At 35.5% G+C, this 15,246-nt stretch overlaps 1 long non-coding RNA gene across 1 annotated transcript in view; it reads left to right on the forward strand.

Annotated features, from left to right (window-relative positions):
- Positions 1-4,193: 4,193 nt before the first annotated feature.
- The window catches only part of LOC145125589 (uncharacterized), a 29,779-nt gene continuing 18,726 nt past the window's right edge, over positions 4,194-15,246 (forward strand). The window contains exons 1-2 of the long non-coding RNA XR_013716065.1: positions 4,194-4,707; positions 8,254-8,330. This is a non-coding gene — a long non-coding RNA (uncharacterized LOC145125589). The remainder of the gene's footprint in view (positions 4,708-8,253; positions 8,331-15,246) is intronic.

Genomic DNA, 15,246 nt, shown 5'->3' on the forward strand with positions numbered 1-15,246 from the left:
TTCTAACTTCTCCTTTTTTACTATATATATATATATATATATATATATATATATATATATATATATATATATATATATATATATATATAGATATATATATATATTTCATCAATGTAGTGAATTCAAATCATCACATCCTGAAAGTGATGAAAAAACCGAATTCCCTAAACGGTTCGTTCATAAGGTCTATGATATGCAAAAACAAAAATCTCCAGAGTTTAACAAGGAGTTATCGGCTCTATAAATCGGTGCACATGTGAATGCCTTTACTTACACTGCTTGCACAATGAATGGTGTTAGGTTTATGATACTTATGTGCCATGCCCAACAATCAACACAAAACTCGGGGGTTCTAACTGAGGGAGAGAATAAGCAAAAATCTTATGGTCAGCTAGAAGAGATTATCGAGTTGCACTATCCTCATAAATATTCCACCGTACTTTTTCATTGCAATTGGTTCGATACTGCAGGAGTTAAATATGATAATAATTTCACTAGTATCGACCCACAACGCGAATTGAGAAGCAAAGATCAACTCATATTTGTATGCACGCCAAGCAAGTATTTTTTATCCAAGAACCTTCTCGAAATGACGAAAATGACAACCAACAGTGGGTTGTTGAAAATGTTAATCATAGAAGAATTTGGGATCTAACGATGAACGATGCCGACCATGATCCCATTGAAAATGTCGACAATGATTCAACCGATGTCATTCTTAGTAGTGCTTCTTCTAATTTCACTATCTCAATCGACATTAGTCAGTACTTTCAAAATTCTCAATCGGTTGAAGATGATATTGAAGTTGACCCACCAACAAGTATGATCAATAATGTGTCTGATTGAGAGACTGATAATGATGAGGAAGATTTTGATTATGATAGTGATGTTTCAGCAGACACTGAAGTGTCTGAGGGCGAGAATGATTAAAAAAATCTTTACATTTGACTAGTAAAATAAGGTTTGTATTTGTTGTAATCATATCATATTATATGTATATATATTCATATCGTGTTATAATTTTTCAGGATGTCATTTTTTTTTGGATTGCATTGCTCCATCTCATGGCTGCTGTGATGGGCCATGGAGGTGACTGTGGTGACGAACCACCACATCCGTTCGGTGGTCACCATAACGATGGTAATTAATATTTATTCTAATTCATTGTATTTCATATTGTATGTATATAAAAAATTATTTTGACTAATATTTTTTTCTGCAGCGGTGCCTCCGAAACGAAGAGGCATGGGAGTAAATAAAAAAATGCACAAACTATTTGCAGCTAACGGCGACCGGCCTCTGAAGATAATATTCGACATAAATACTAACATGCCGATTGGGGAGGTATATGAATGTTTTATTCGGGATGTTGGGAGCTATATGTGGCGGGACATCGGTTTTGATAAGGATACATGGAATGACGTTTCTGAAGCCGAAAGGGTTGGCATGTTCTAGTATCTTTCGGTAAATTATTTATAAAGTTATATATTTAATATTGTTTAATTTGATTTATTTTTAATTTCTCTATTTTTTTAGACATGGTTTGATTTTGGAGCGTTTATAAATGATCTCATGCCTCCAACTTATTGGGCATCACTGAACAATCGGATATGTGCGCGGTATAGAGGCCGCAAAAATGTTGCAAAAAATCATTTGACTGGTTTTGTAGGGGATGTGGAGGCAGCAAGGGCTCAAGCCCCTCCGGGTATGGATCTGTAGCGTTGGAATGTTGCTATTAACCACTTCTTAACAGAAAAGCATCAAAAACGGTCCGCTGGAAACAAAGAATTCCGGAAGAAGCAAGTAGTTAAGAATCGTGGATGCACGTGCAACTACGGTGGTGCTTGTTTTAAGAAAGTAAGTTACAATAATGCTTGTTTAGTTATAACATATTTTTTTAATGTTTATTCAAGTATAACATATTTTGTAATGTTAAACAGAATTTTAATAGACTTGAAGCATTTCATCGTGCGCATGTGAATAAAAAAGGGGAATTTGTTGATCCTTTGGTTGAAGACCAATATGTAAGTTATTATTACTTAAAAATGAAGTAAATTGTTGGTTTTTTTTGTTTGTTAGTTTTAACATATGTTAAAAATCTTTGTGAAATACAGAATGTCTTAGTTGCTGAGGTTGCTCTACAGACTCATCACATAGCCGACTCTAGTGGTGATCCAGACACCATTGATTGGATCGTAATATTTGAGAAGGTGTTAGGTAAACGAAGGGAGCATGTGAGAGGCATTGGGCCTAAACCTTCTTCAATTGCGGGTACAAGTGCTCCATCCCAATGGCAGTCACAGTCACAAGCACCGCAACCAACACAAGTACATATTAAATTCTTAAAGAATTTTGTAGCTTTGTTACATTGTTAAGAACTTGATCTATTTGTAGTAATTTTTGGTAGCTCGGTAGTTTTGTTAAATTGTTAAAGACTTAATTGATTTGGTCGTTTAATAGTTTGTTAAATTGTTAACGACTTAATTCATTTGGTTCTTTGATGGTTTGATAGTTTGTTGAATTGTTAATGAGTTAATGTGCTTGTGACTTAATTGTAGGATGTTGATGTGAAATCTTTTCTTCAAAACCCGACATTTGTGATGGCCATTGGAGACATTATTCGTTCATTTAAAAACCAAGTCAACAACGAGGAAAACAACGGCGGGGAAGACGAAGACACATAGTATTTCTTGTTTTATGTTATGAATGATGTTATTTTGGATTTATTAGATAGTTTATGAATGATATATTAGATGTTTATTTGGGATTTATTAGATAGTTTATATAATATGGTATGTTTGATGTTTTATGTAATGTGGTATGTATGTATTTATTTATGTATTTTTATCAAATATGCATTTTATAATATATGTAAACTAATATCATAAAAAATATGTTTTTTCTCAAAAAAAAAAATTAATAAATAAATAAAAATAGTAGCGGCACCTTTAGGGACGACGTGGACCAATTGCGACGATCCGTAACTCCGGGAAGCTCTGCCGGAAAAACTCCGGCCGGTGGCCGGAATTTTAATAGAGATGACATCAATAGCGACGACAAACGAGTATTAGAGACGACACTATTTGAGATGACAAACGAGTATTAGCTACGAGGTATAGCGACGACCCTTTAGAGATGACATGTCGTCGCTAATAACTTTAGCGACGACAAGGGACATCAATTGCGACGATTTATGTCGCCGCTAAAGGTTATGTTTTTTGTTGTGACATCACACCATTTCTCTAATTCGGAAAAAAAATACACTAATAATTATATTCTTATTTTGAAATATTCTAATTGTGAGAACACATCTCCACTCATCAAATTGAATTATTCAAAGCAAGCACCATACGTTTCTTACCTTTATGGTCAAGGGAGAAAACGATGTTTGTGAATTTTCCCCATTAATCTATGGCGCAGGTTTGACTTGGGCAAACGTGAGAACGATTAATAGATGAAATCAACAACCAATTAACACGTATTATGAATGGTACTTTTTTTATGTAGAGATCATATTCTTCATAGTTGTAAGACACAACGAGACATGATAGAAAGTTTGCCACTCACTAAATATGACATGTATTGAACTGAAAACGAAAAAGACTATCAAAATACTTGTTTAAAAATATTAGACGTAAATCAAGTTTGTATCAAATCATAAGGTCAATTGTTACTTAATGGTGTTTACTAGTGCAAAGTAAGAAATGTTTTAAAAGAGGCTGAATATGAAAATGCGTCCATAGGTGAGGTTTTTCTGATGATCCGGTGACAGTCCACGTTATCTCAAACTATTAGGATTAAGTGAAATTGGTTTGTAATGGGGACACATCCAAAATAGTCATTGAGTTGACTTCTAGAAACAATCATACAGGGTTGTAAGGCTGAGCCACATGAGAGCTATGGTAGGTCAAAATTCTCATATATATGAACAAATACTGAAATCGTGGCTGTATTCGGTAAGAATTGCACGTTTTTCCGTAACGTTTTTTTGTACTCGGATGGTCCTTAGGTTTTGATTTTGTTACGTGTTTGGTCACTTACACACATGAAAAGACCATATTGCCCTTATGCTTCTTTTTTAGTTTTTTTTATCTGTTTATTATTTATTAAAATTAAGAAATTATATTAAATGATTTATGAATATGTGGACCACCCCTAAAATAAAGAGTCGATCTCCCTCCTTTCACATTTTCCTTTCTTACTTTCTTCAAACCCACAACCATCACTTCCCCCTCACCGACGACCACTCCAAGTCTGGAGAACCCAAGCCCAACGACCACTCCAGGTCCGGCGACGACCCTTTCAAGATCTGATATCTTTCTATCCCGCTCTCTTCTGTAAACTCAACTATAAAATCCACCCATTTGAACCTCCTTTGATCTATATCTCTAAAGTAATTAGAGTTCTGCACCTTTAAAGTTATTTTCGTTAGAGTTTTGCACCTCTAAAGCCGACATCGAACCTACACCTATAAAGCCGACGGATTAGAAGGGTTATTTGATTTCCAGGTTTGATGTGAGATTATGTTTTGAGGTTAGATGCTTTTGTGTGTCACCCTAGCTTCTCTGCTTCCTCCTCGCATAAAAAATGTTAGCAACAACCACCAACGTCTACTCTGCTTCACATTTACTCAATGTCACAGCCCCAACTCTACAAATTGAAGTGCCTTTGTGTGTGTACATCCCTAACTCCGCAGATTGATCCTAGGTTTGATTCGGATTTCTAAAATTTGAAATAAAGACACAAGTGATTTCGATTTTCATCTCTTGAAATCACGTTTGGTGTTTTATTGGTTTGTTCTTGATTTTCATCTCTTGATTTCTGAAATTTGAATAAGAAAACAAAATTGGTTTTGATATCGATTTTACTGTCAGGAACTCATGTTTGTTGTTTAATGTTTGATTTAGGTGGTTTGGTTTGTTTATCATTTTGGTGTTTGGTTGTATAAAGAATTAGAAATACTCACACATGTGTTGGGTTCCGGAGGTAAAAAGGGTGGTGGTTGAAGAGGTAAAAAGGGTGGTGGTTTTCGGAGGTAAAAAGGATGGTGGTTGCCGGTTCCTTTAGCAAGATGGTTGTGGTGGTAGTGGTTCCTACTTATTCATAAATCACTTAATTTATTATCTATGTATAATATATAATAAACAAATTTAAAAAAAAATCAAAAAAAGAAGTATAAGGGCAATATGGTCTTTTTGGTCTGCAAAGGACCAAACACGCAACCAAAATCAAAACCTAGGGACCGTCCGGATACAGAAAAACGTTAGGGACCAAACATGCAATCGTTACAAACCACAATGACGATTTCAGTAATTAATTTATGTGGGTGTGTGTGTATATATATATATATATATATATATATATATATATATATATATATATATATATATATATATATATATATATATATATAGGTTCCAGTTCCGGTGATGACTCTTTTTTCAGTAAGGACACCTTAAAAAAAGAAAAATAAAAATACAAATCATAAAATCGAGCATAGTACAATATTGGAGAGAAAAAAATTGGAAATTTTTTTTGGATCATTAAAATTGAATCATGGATCATAAAAAGTGAGTCACGGATCATAAAAATGATCCATGCTTCAATTTTAATGATCCAAAAAGAATTTCCAATTTTTTTCTCCCCAATATTGTACTATGCTCGATTTTATGATTTGAATTTTTTTTTAATTATTTTCAATTTTTTAAGGTGCCCTCACGAGTCCTCACCGAAATAAGAGTCCTAACATGATCCTGATTCTATATATATATATATATATATATATATATATATATATATATATATATATATATACACACACACACACACACTCACACACACACAATTGTGATAGATATTGTTGGGTTAGATTACTACTTGCACATTTATGGGTGTGGCTCTTATATGGTGGAATACCCACGTCAAGACCTTAGGCATAGACACAACCTACATAATTTCTTTTGGAAGAAATAAATAACATGATAATAACATAATTTTTGTTGTAGGAAGGACATTATAAGAATAGAGCAAGAGGTCCGTCACCTAATTGCGAAAGAGGCAAGCTTGGCATCATATAACATAAGATTTGAGGACCAAGCCACCATATGTCCAAAATTTATAAGCTCTGAGATCAAGAAGATCGAAACATATATCAAGGGGCTACCACTATAGATTCAATGGATCATAGCCACGACCCAACCCGACACCTACAAAAGTGCTAAACAACTAATCTTTAGCCTAAAATAGTTAGGCTCCAGAAAGAATTCGTCAAGTACAAGGGATAATAAAGACAAGGTCAAGGGTTTCTAAAAACAAGTGGGAAGGAGATCCTAAAGGAAAGTCCAGTAGAACTTCATAAGAAAGATATAACGCCCTGTTCTGAATCGTTTCCTAATTCGGGGTTATGGCCCGGAGATGGGTTATCATCGGCCTTAGGGCCTTTGGGGAAAAAGAGATTTAGACCCGAATATGTGTGGGTAATGTAATTTAGCTGATCCAGGAGTTCGAGTTGTGTTTTGAAGCCAATAGGTATATCCATAAAGTGTCATTCCATGCTTTTATGAAAATTAGATTTCAGTTTTTGACGTTTTAACGCAAGTATGAGTTGATAGAAGCGTACGACTTCTCGTTACCTTTTCGTGGATAAAAGGATCGTCGAAAACGGACTTATAACGAAGAAGTTATGGCTTTCATAAGTTTGGTGATTTTTGGGTTTAACCGGGTACGCGGGGCGTACACAAGTGTACGCATGGCGTACTAGTAAGAATACCAGTATGTGGGGCGTACATTGACATTCGTTGGGCATAATAAGAAAAATGATCCGGGATTCTTTAGGGAGTATGTTGGGCGTACCAGAAGTACGCATGTCGTACTCCGGTCAGATCCATACCCTAATTTAGGGTGTTGGACCCTATTTAAGCTCCTTAACTCACCACCAAATCCTATTATCTTCAGCCCTCATCCCTCCAAACCGTAGAAACGAAACCCTAGCCCCCATTTGAGTGGTTTTTGAGCTTCTGGAGATATTTCATGCTTTTTGGCGCTCATAGAAGAAGAAGGAACTTCTTGGAGAAGTGTGAGATTGCTTAAAGCTTTTGGATCCAGGCTTGTTGCATCTTGATCTACATGTTGGAGATATAAAGTTTCTATATTGATGACATTAGCTATTAGATCTAGTTTAACGAGTACTTTGGGTTCATTTTGGTCCTTAGAGTCATCCTTGTGAGTATGAGCTACTCCAAAAGCTTAGAATGTTGGATCTTGGCCTTTGGGAGGTCCCTTGTTCATTTATTTTGGACCATGCATGAGTTTGGATGTTTATTATGGATGTTATTAAGGATTTGATCCCATTAAGCCATGCAAAATAGTAAAGTTTCCAACTTTACGTGTTAAGACCTCTCTTTAGGGTCATATCTGAGTTTGGAAGTCATTGTCTTAACCATTAAGAGCTTAATATGCATTTTGGCTCTCTGCTGAGTACGTTGGGCATACCTAGGAGTACGCTCAACGTAATGCATTGTTTGTGCATCCGCGGCTTGTATATTGTGCTTCGAGGATGGATACGCGGGGCGTACCGTTTAGGTATGCGGGGCGTACTCTCCAGTCTGTCTTTTGGGCTTTCTGACATTTGGGCCTTGTTGGGCCATTGGACTTCTAACTTTTGGGCCATGGATAGACTAAGTGTTTTCTTGGAAGTAGGTCCATGATGGTTTGGGGCCCAATCGGGTTATTGGGCCATAATGGGATTTTGTTGCTTTTGATTTGGGGCCCAATCGGGTTATTGGGCTTTTGTGATTTTGGGTTGGACCATGGTTTTGGAACAAGTAAGAAAAGGGTAATATGGTCTTTTATGCTTTAGGAAGTTGGTTTATTTGGCTATCATATGGTATGGCTGACCGCGGACTGAGGTGAGTTTCATCACCATGTTTAGCGAGTCGAAGGCACCAATGTCGGCCCATGGTTTGTTATGTTAGGATGCTAGATGTCTATATGACTCTTGCATGTGTATGTGCTTGTATGCTTACTGGTTCGGGCCCGACAAATATCGTGTATGCTATTACCTGTGTTATACTTGTATGTTTTGTATGTTGGACGGAGCCCGTTATACCCATTGGGCGGGCCCCGTTATACTCATTGGACAAGACCCGTTATACTCATTGGGCAGGGCCTTTTATGTTCTTGTTATGTATGGTATGTGCCATTTTGGGGAACTCACTATGCTTTGTGCTTACAGTTTTATGGTTATGGTTTCAGGTACTTCCGGTTTGAACGGGAAGGGCCCGACTTGATCGCAGCGCATCCACCCATGTTTCCGCATTATGATGATTTTGGTATTGTACTCCGATAACTATTTTTTTACCAAGTACTTTTGAATATTATGAAAAGGAATATTGAATGTGGACTTAAGGATAATTAATGTTTTGCTTGGATTAAAAATGAAAATTTTACCTTATAATTTTGGATTGTTTCAAAAGATGGGACATTAAGACATCCTGGAACAAATCAACTACTCCACCTAGGAGATCCTTGGGAAGTTTCCCAAAAAATTTCCGTCACTGTATCTGAATAGGACATAAGGACCAACAATGTCGGAGTAGGTTAAACGCTAGAATAAGGATAGATACGAAGAACGGATGTTCAAAGTAATAAAAGCAAGGCCATGCAGAAAGATGCTACCCAGAAGCTAGGCAGGTGGAGAGATACTTGAAGCATGGTATTTGGGAACGACATAAAATATGTAACCTAGAAATTTGTTGAAACACTAGAAAGTCCTATGTAAGATATCTATGTGTTAAGTATGTTCAATAAAAAGGAATTGCAATCGTTGAAGTTTAAGAAATCATAAGATCGGTAAGATACATGATATACAACTACAAAATTTATTCCATTAAAAAAATGAGAAGTTCGATGTAAAATCAACGTCTATATTTAGAGACGAGATCATGAGAACCTCTCTAGAGGATTAACCTGACTATAATTGTTTGACTTAACCAATATAATCCAATGAAATATCAAGGACTGATATCACTTACTTCCTATCATCTAAAGATCTTGAAGAATTAGAAATAGAAGCGATAAAAGCGAACATCAAAAAGTAATACAACCAACGAAGAATCAGGTGTTCCAACTAAAGAAAACGCTATGAGAGAATCTAGCATAGGTTAAGGAACAATCCTCCCAGTATCCTAGTGCGAAGCACTAGAATCTAAATTTCAGTACGTAATTCTTTAAACAGTGGAGAATGTGACAATTACAAAAATTGGCACCAGCCGCTAATTACATTAATTATAAAAGATTTAAGATGTGATAGTTAGCAAACTGCAAAGTTTCGAGGTCCAACATGTAAGAAAAACGAGTTAAAACGTACGAAAGTCTTGAAAATAAGTTCCCAAAAAAGTTGTATTAAATTGTATGGAAAATAATATATTCGAAAAGTATTTGTCCACACAATTCCAGAAATATAGGCTACGAAAGATCTGTCTTCGTATAGAGAAGATATCATTTTTATCAAATATAAAAATCAACTGTATATATATATTTACATGGTAAAAGTGTATGGAGATACCGGTTGAGTTTTGGCTAAAGTCATAAAAAGGAAAATCATTGTACTCCTCGCGATAAGAGTTTTGAGACAAATAATGCCAAAACGGAGCCCGTATGGAGGAGTCATGTTTTTTATAAAATTATTTTAGAATACCCCCACCCCACAAAATAGCACGCTAAAAAATAAAGTTGGAACTAGCTGAAATAACCTAAATAATAGTTGTAGTACTCTTCCAGACCAACACATGAGTATAAAGAATAGTGAAAACAAGATTTCTATGAAAAAGATACGAATTTTATGAAAACATAATCTTGTGTGCATCACGTGTGCCAAGCGTGGAGTGCACATCTGACGAATGGATTCGCTGAGATACGAGAGACGTGCGCGAATGAGAGAGTGACATGTGTAATGTTTTGAATGGAGCGACCCACGTGTGTGTGAAACGCACTAGAAGGTGTGTCACGTGCGCCAAAAAATGCCCACTATCAATAGAGGCTCTTGCCTCTTCATTGTTCACACCTCAAAATACTCTCTCCTCTCTTCTCTTATACTTGGGCTGAACATTTTCCTTACTCCCGGATGGCTCAAGCCTCCCGATGCAAATGCCACAAACCAGTCAAAACACGCTACAAGGGTGAATTCACGGCCCCACTTTTACGATTTTCAACAGTTTTATGAGGGGGGGATACATTTTAGATAAATGTGTTATTGATTTTATAAAATATTAGTATTTATATTATATTAGAAATTTATAAATTTGATGTAATGTTAGGATGATAGTATGCTCGGTAGATACCCTCTTAATGTTCTAGGAATAATATTATGCCTAGTCGTTATGCTGCCCAAAACCTTAGGATAATATTATGTCTAATAGATCTGCTCAAAATCTTATGATAATATTATACATAGCCGTTACTCTAACCAAATTTCTAGGGTAATATAGTACCCACTCATTTTGCTAGTCAAATCAAAAAGATAGCATTGTACCTAGTCGTTATTCTGCCCGAATATCCTATCAAAATAACTAAAATATGATATATATATATATATATATATATATATATATATATATATATATATATATATATATATATATATATATATATATATATATATATATATGTGAGAACACCTAAAAGGTTGAGAACGCGAGAACATGTATATTCATTTGTGATTCCATGTATTCATTTGTGGAGAAATGATAAATTTTTACGCACAATCAACATGAATATGTTTTTTCTCTTTAATTGAAATTAAAGGTGTAAAAATTTATTATTTCTCCACAAATGAATACATGGAATCACAAATGAATACACTTTGTTCTCGCGTTCTCAACCTTTTTAGTGTTCTCATTTGATCCTACTCCTATATATATATATATATATATATATATATATATATATATATAAGTAAAGTATATATACCAGTATAATTATGGAAAGAAACCAAAATAAAGGAAACTAAAACTATAAGATCAAGAAAACAAGAAGTATACGATAAGGCTAAAGAAGACAGATGCCTAATGAGAACGGTAGTATTTATCCTTTAGCCGATTGATTTTCAGTTAACCTCGACCTATATCTATTAAATCTTATGTGAGCAGGAAATATATGTATAGATCTATATGGGGCTAACACCCCCACCAATGGTGGTTGGCTACAACCTTAATGGTCGAATCACAACAGACACAATTTTCTAAACTATTTTAGGACTTTCAATGAAGCGTCCTGCAGGGCAAATATCAAGTCGAAAGCTCGATTATAGGAACTCATTGTAGAATTGTTCGGCTAGCCTTAATTAATTAAAATACTTAGAGGGGAACGTCTTGAAGTAGTTATAGTACACTATAATAAGTGAAAGGATTGAACAACTATATAAGAGAAGTATGCAAAACAGCGAATACTATAGAAAAGTTACGACATTATGATTAATAATATTCAATATAAAACAATATTGTTCTGGTATAAGTGTATAAAACTATCTTTGAAGAATCTAAGAATTACGAAAAAAGTGTGATAAATATGAAACCAATATAGTGACGGTATGAAATATAGCTAGGAACAATGTCAGTACTATTTTAAACATCTTATCGAATATCTATTCATAAACAAACATCCTATATTGGAAACTATTTAAAGAGTATTTTCAATGTTTATAAAAACCTTTGAATTCACAAAAATTATGTTGACCATTTAAAAAATTACATGTATTCCTAGTAAATCATAAGGGAGAGAAGATCACAACATGAAGAGTCAATTCGCAAGGTTGTAGATAGTGTATATTACAGAAAGATGAAATATATTCTCTGTTTTAGTAATAAAAGATAATATCTATTGTTCTGTATATGACTGTAATGTTAAACGAACGTCCATCAGCCTGGATTTTGCGTTGTCGGTCGGGGGTGTGACAGATGGAGATCTATTAATAATATAGCAAGCCGTGCTAACTATTTCTGCCTAGAAATGCTACGACAAATCAACAGGTAATCACATGCACTGAGCACACTCCACCGGTGTTTGGTTCATCTGTTCTGCTACTCGGCTTTGTTGTGGTGTTAGCCATATTGTATGATGCCTCATTTTACCTTCGGTTTTGATCTGATTCTTTCTTTCTTTTCTACACAACAAAAAATGACCTTTCCCTCTAGATGCATATCCTAGAGATATGCAGTTCATTTCCCTCGACTCCAGTTTACCATCATTTGCATGAGATAAGCAGGTCATCCAAAGATTCGTAAACCAAAATAACTCGAGGGTTTCCTAGACCACACCTCTTAAGTAGTCTTACAATCACTTACATTTGATGTAGATCTATTCACCATATAGCAAGCCGCACTAACTACTTCCGCCCTGAATTGCTACAATAAATCAGCAGATAATCACATGCCCTAAGCACGCTCAATCGGTCTTTGGTTCATTTGTTCTGCCACTCCAATTTGTTTTAATGTTAGCCATATAGTGCTCTGCCTTACTGTACCTTCTGTTTATTATAAGTTTTCAAATGAATCCTTGCAAAATTTCAACCTGTTTTGTTTTCTAAGTTACCATACTTGGTTCCCGGTCTATTTTTCAATCATGGTCTTCCACTCCATGAACCTCCCAAACACTTCATCTTCATCTTTTTTCTTCATAAATTACGCCCATGTCTTCCTTGAGTAATCAACACTAAAATTCACAAAGTTTTGATATCCACCATAAGAATTTATAGGAGAGGGACCCCATAGATCGGAGTGAACACACTTGAGCATCTCCTTACTGGAGGGTTGAACCGAACTGAACTTCACGTATGTTGTATCTCTTAAAAGCAAGCTTCACCAAGTTTATCATTTCCAGTTACCTCACAACCAAATAACCTCTTCTATCTCATATATCCCAACTTATCATGCCACAACTTTCTTTTATCGTCACATTGATCCAAGGATTAGGATACAGTCATCGTTCCTCTTACCGTAGAACCTTCCAGGAAATACATCGCATGATTTATTTTCTCCTTCGTAACCACCAGGGCACCCTTAGAGACTCTTACCCAGTCACCCTTTCCAGAATACATCAGTCCATCCATCTCCAAAAGCGCCAAGAGAGATCAAGTTATGTCGAAGATCTGGGACAAACCACCAATCTAGCTTCCTGACCATACCATTGTGCATCTAGATATGCATTGTGTCAGTAACCTTGATACTACTCACCCAATCATCGCCCATCTTTACTGTTCCATTCAACTCTTTGAAGAAGTCGAACGAGTCACGATTATATGTTATATGATAGGATGCTATAGAGTCTAAGACCCAAGCATCAATAAAACTAGTTTTACATACAGTCAAAACTTCACCATCATCCCTTTATCAAAATTTCTTTGAACCATAACAACATTATCGTTGTTTCTTGATTCAACGCCATTATTCCCTTTCTTCGTCAATGAACAACCTCTTCCGAAGTGACCATTTTCCTTGTAGTTATAACATCTAATGCTGGCCATAGATTCGAAACTTGACTTCCCTTTGTTACCTCCACCTTTATTGTAACACAGTTGTTCCATTATGGTTCGGTTTAGGGATTTAAGGAGTCAAAAGCTTGGTTTTTTGAGGAAAACATGATGTGACCATAGGGTGGTAATGACATGTGTCACACCCCGGCCGAGGCGGCAGAATATGTCGGGCTGTGGGACTAAGTTCATGGATCACAAATAAACTGAATATATCGCACAAGTAGAACAATTAACAATACAACATTTGTATTCCATCTTTAAGTTTGAATACAGAGTTCTTACAGATAGTAATAATACATGAATTGAAGAGATCATTAAGCTCTATAGTAAAACACATTTGGGATTTCTCTTAGGTGGATTTTTAGACAATATTTTCATGAAAAAGAAGATCATTATTTCATCCCTTACAATTGCAATATGGATTGCACCCGACCCCACGTCTGCTTGGAAGGAGAACGAAGCATTTCCTTATAAGGGGTATGGATACTTTCCCTATCATAACGCGTCTTAATTACGTGAGTGCAGTAGATCCCATAAGAACTCTACAGTTTAGCATGCATATGCGAGAGTAATTCAGGGATTAGCGAACACCCTAGGATGTTTTCGTATCGAGATACCAAAGTGGACAATATTGTGATATGTGCCTGATGGGGATATTACAAATGGTATAAGAGCTGGGGCACAACTCGATGTATTTGACATGGATGTCGAACCCTATAATGGGGGGTGAAGGTGGATTGAACCTGATCCCACATCGGCTTGGCAGAAGAACAAAGCATTTCCTTAAAGGGGGTGTGGATACCTTCCCTATCACAACGTGTTTTACAGCTATTAGGGAAGCAGATCCCATAAGAACTCTATAGTTAAGCGTACATGGGGGAGAGTAATTCAGGGATGGGTGACCCCTAGGAAGTTTTCATGTCATGAGCCCAAAGTGGACAATATTATAATGCGTGCCAGATAGGGATGTTACACGCAACAAGTTTCACCGTAGGCTCGCACTGAAACGTCCCGCCATTACGGTGAAGTCTACTATTATTACGGTGAAACTTGTTCCAAAATAATTGTTTTTCGCCTTTATGTTTAGAAACCTTCTCAAAACCTTTTAAGCATATATTTTTATCATACTCTAGCTTCAAAAAAGTTGACATCCTTAAGTTCTTTTAAACTTCACTCACATTGTATAGGTGGTGTCTAAAGAGTGTTTGCTCATGGATTAGATCTTGAAAGGGTAGCAATCTATATTGTTGGCCTAGTTGGGTATGTGTTTGCATTTTTCCATTTTGGGGTTCTTTGGCAAAACGATTTTATGATAATGAAATACAAATACTTTCGTATATGAAACATTTTGAAATGAAAGTGTTAAATACCTTTGAAATGAATATTTTGGAAATAATATCTTTAAGATAAGATCATTTTGAAATCACAAGATGTTTTGGAAGAATGAATCTTCTAATAACATGTTTGAAATGTTTTTAAATATATATGTTTTACTTTTGAATTGAGTATTAAAAGTAATATGTTGGAGTATTTTGAAGATAATGTCTTGAAAACAAGAACGTTTTGAAGGCTATTGATGTTTTGGAAGAATGAATGTTTTGATAATGTGTTTGAAATGTTTTGAAATATATATGTTTTACTTTTGAATTGAGTATTTTGATACTAACATATGGAATGTGTAAAGCATGAAAAGTATGGATAGAAATGTATCGCTCGAG

The sequence above is a fragment of the Lactuca virosa genome, chromosome 7 (genome assembly GCF_052849685.1).
Source record: "Lactuca virosa cultivar CGN04683 chromosome 7, Lactuca_virosa_CGN04683_v6, whole genome shotgun sequence".
NCBI classification, from domain to species: domain Eukaryota; kingdom Viridiplantae; phylum Streptophyta; class Magnoliopsida; order Asterales; family Asteraceae; genus Lactuca; species Lactuca virosa.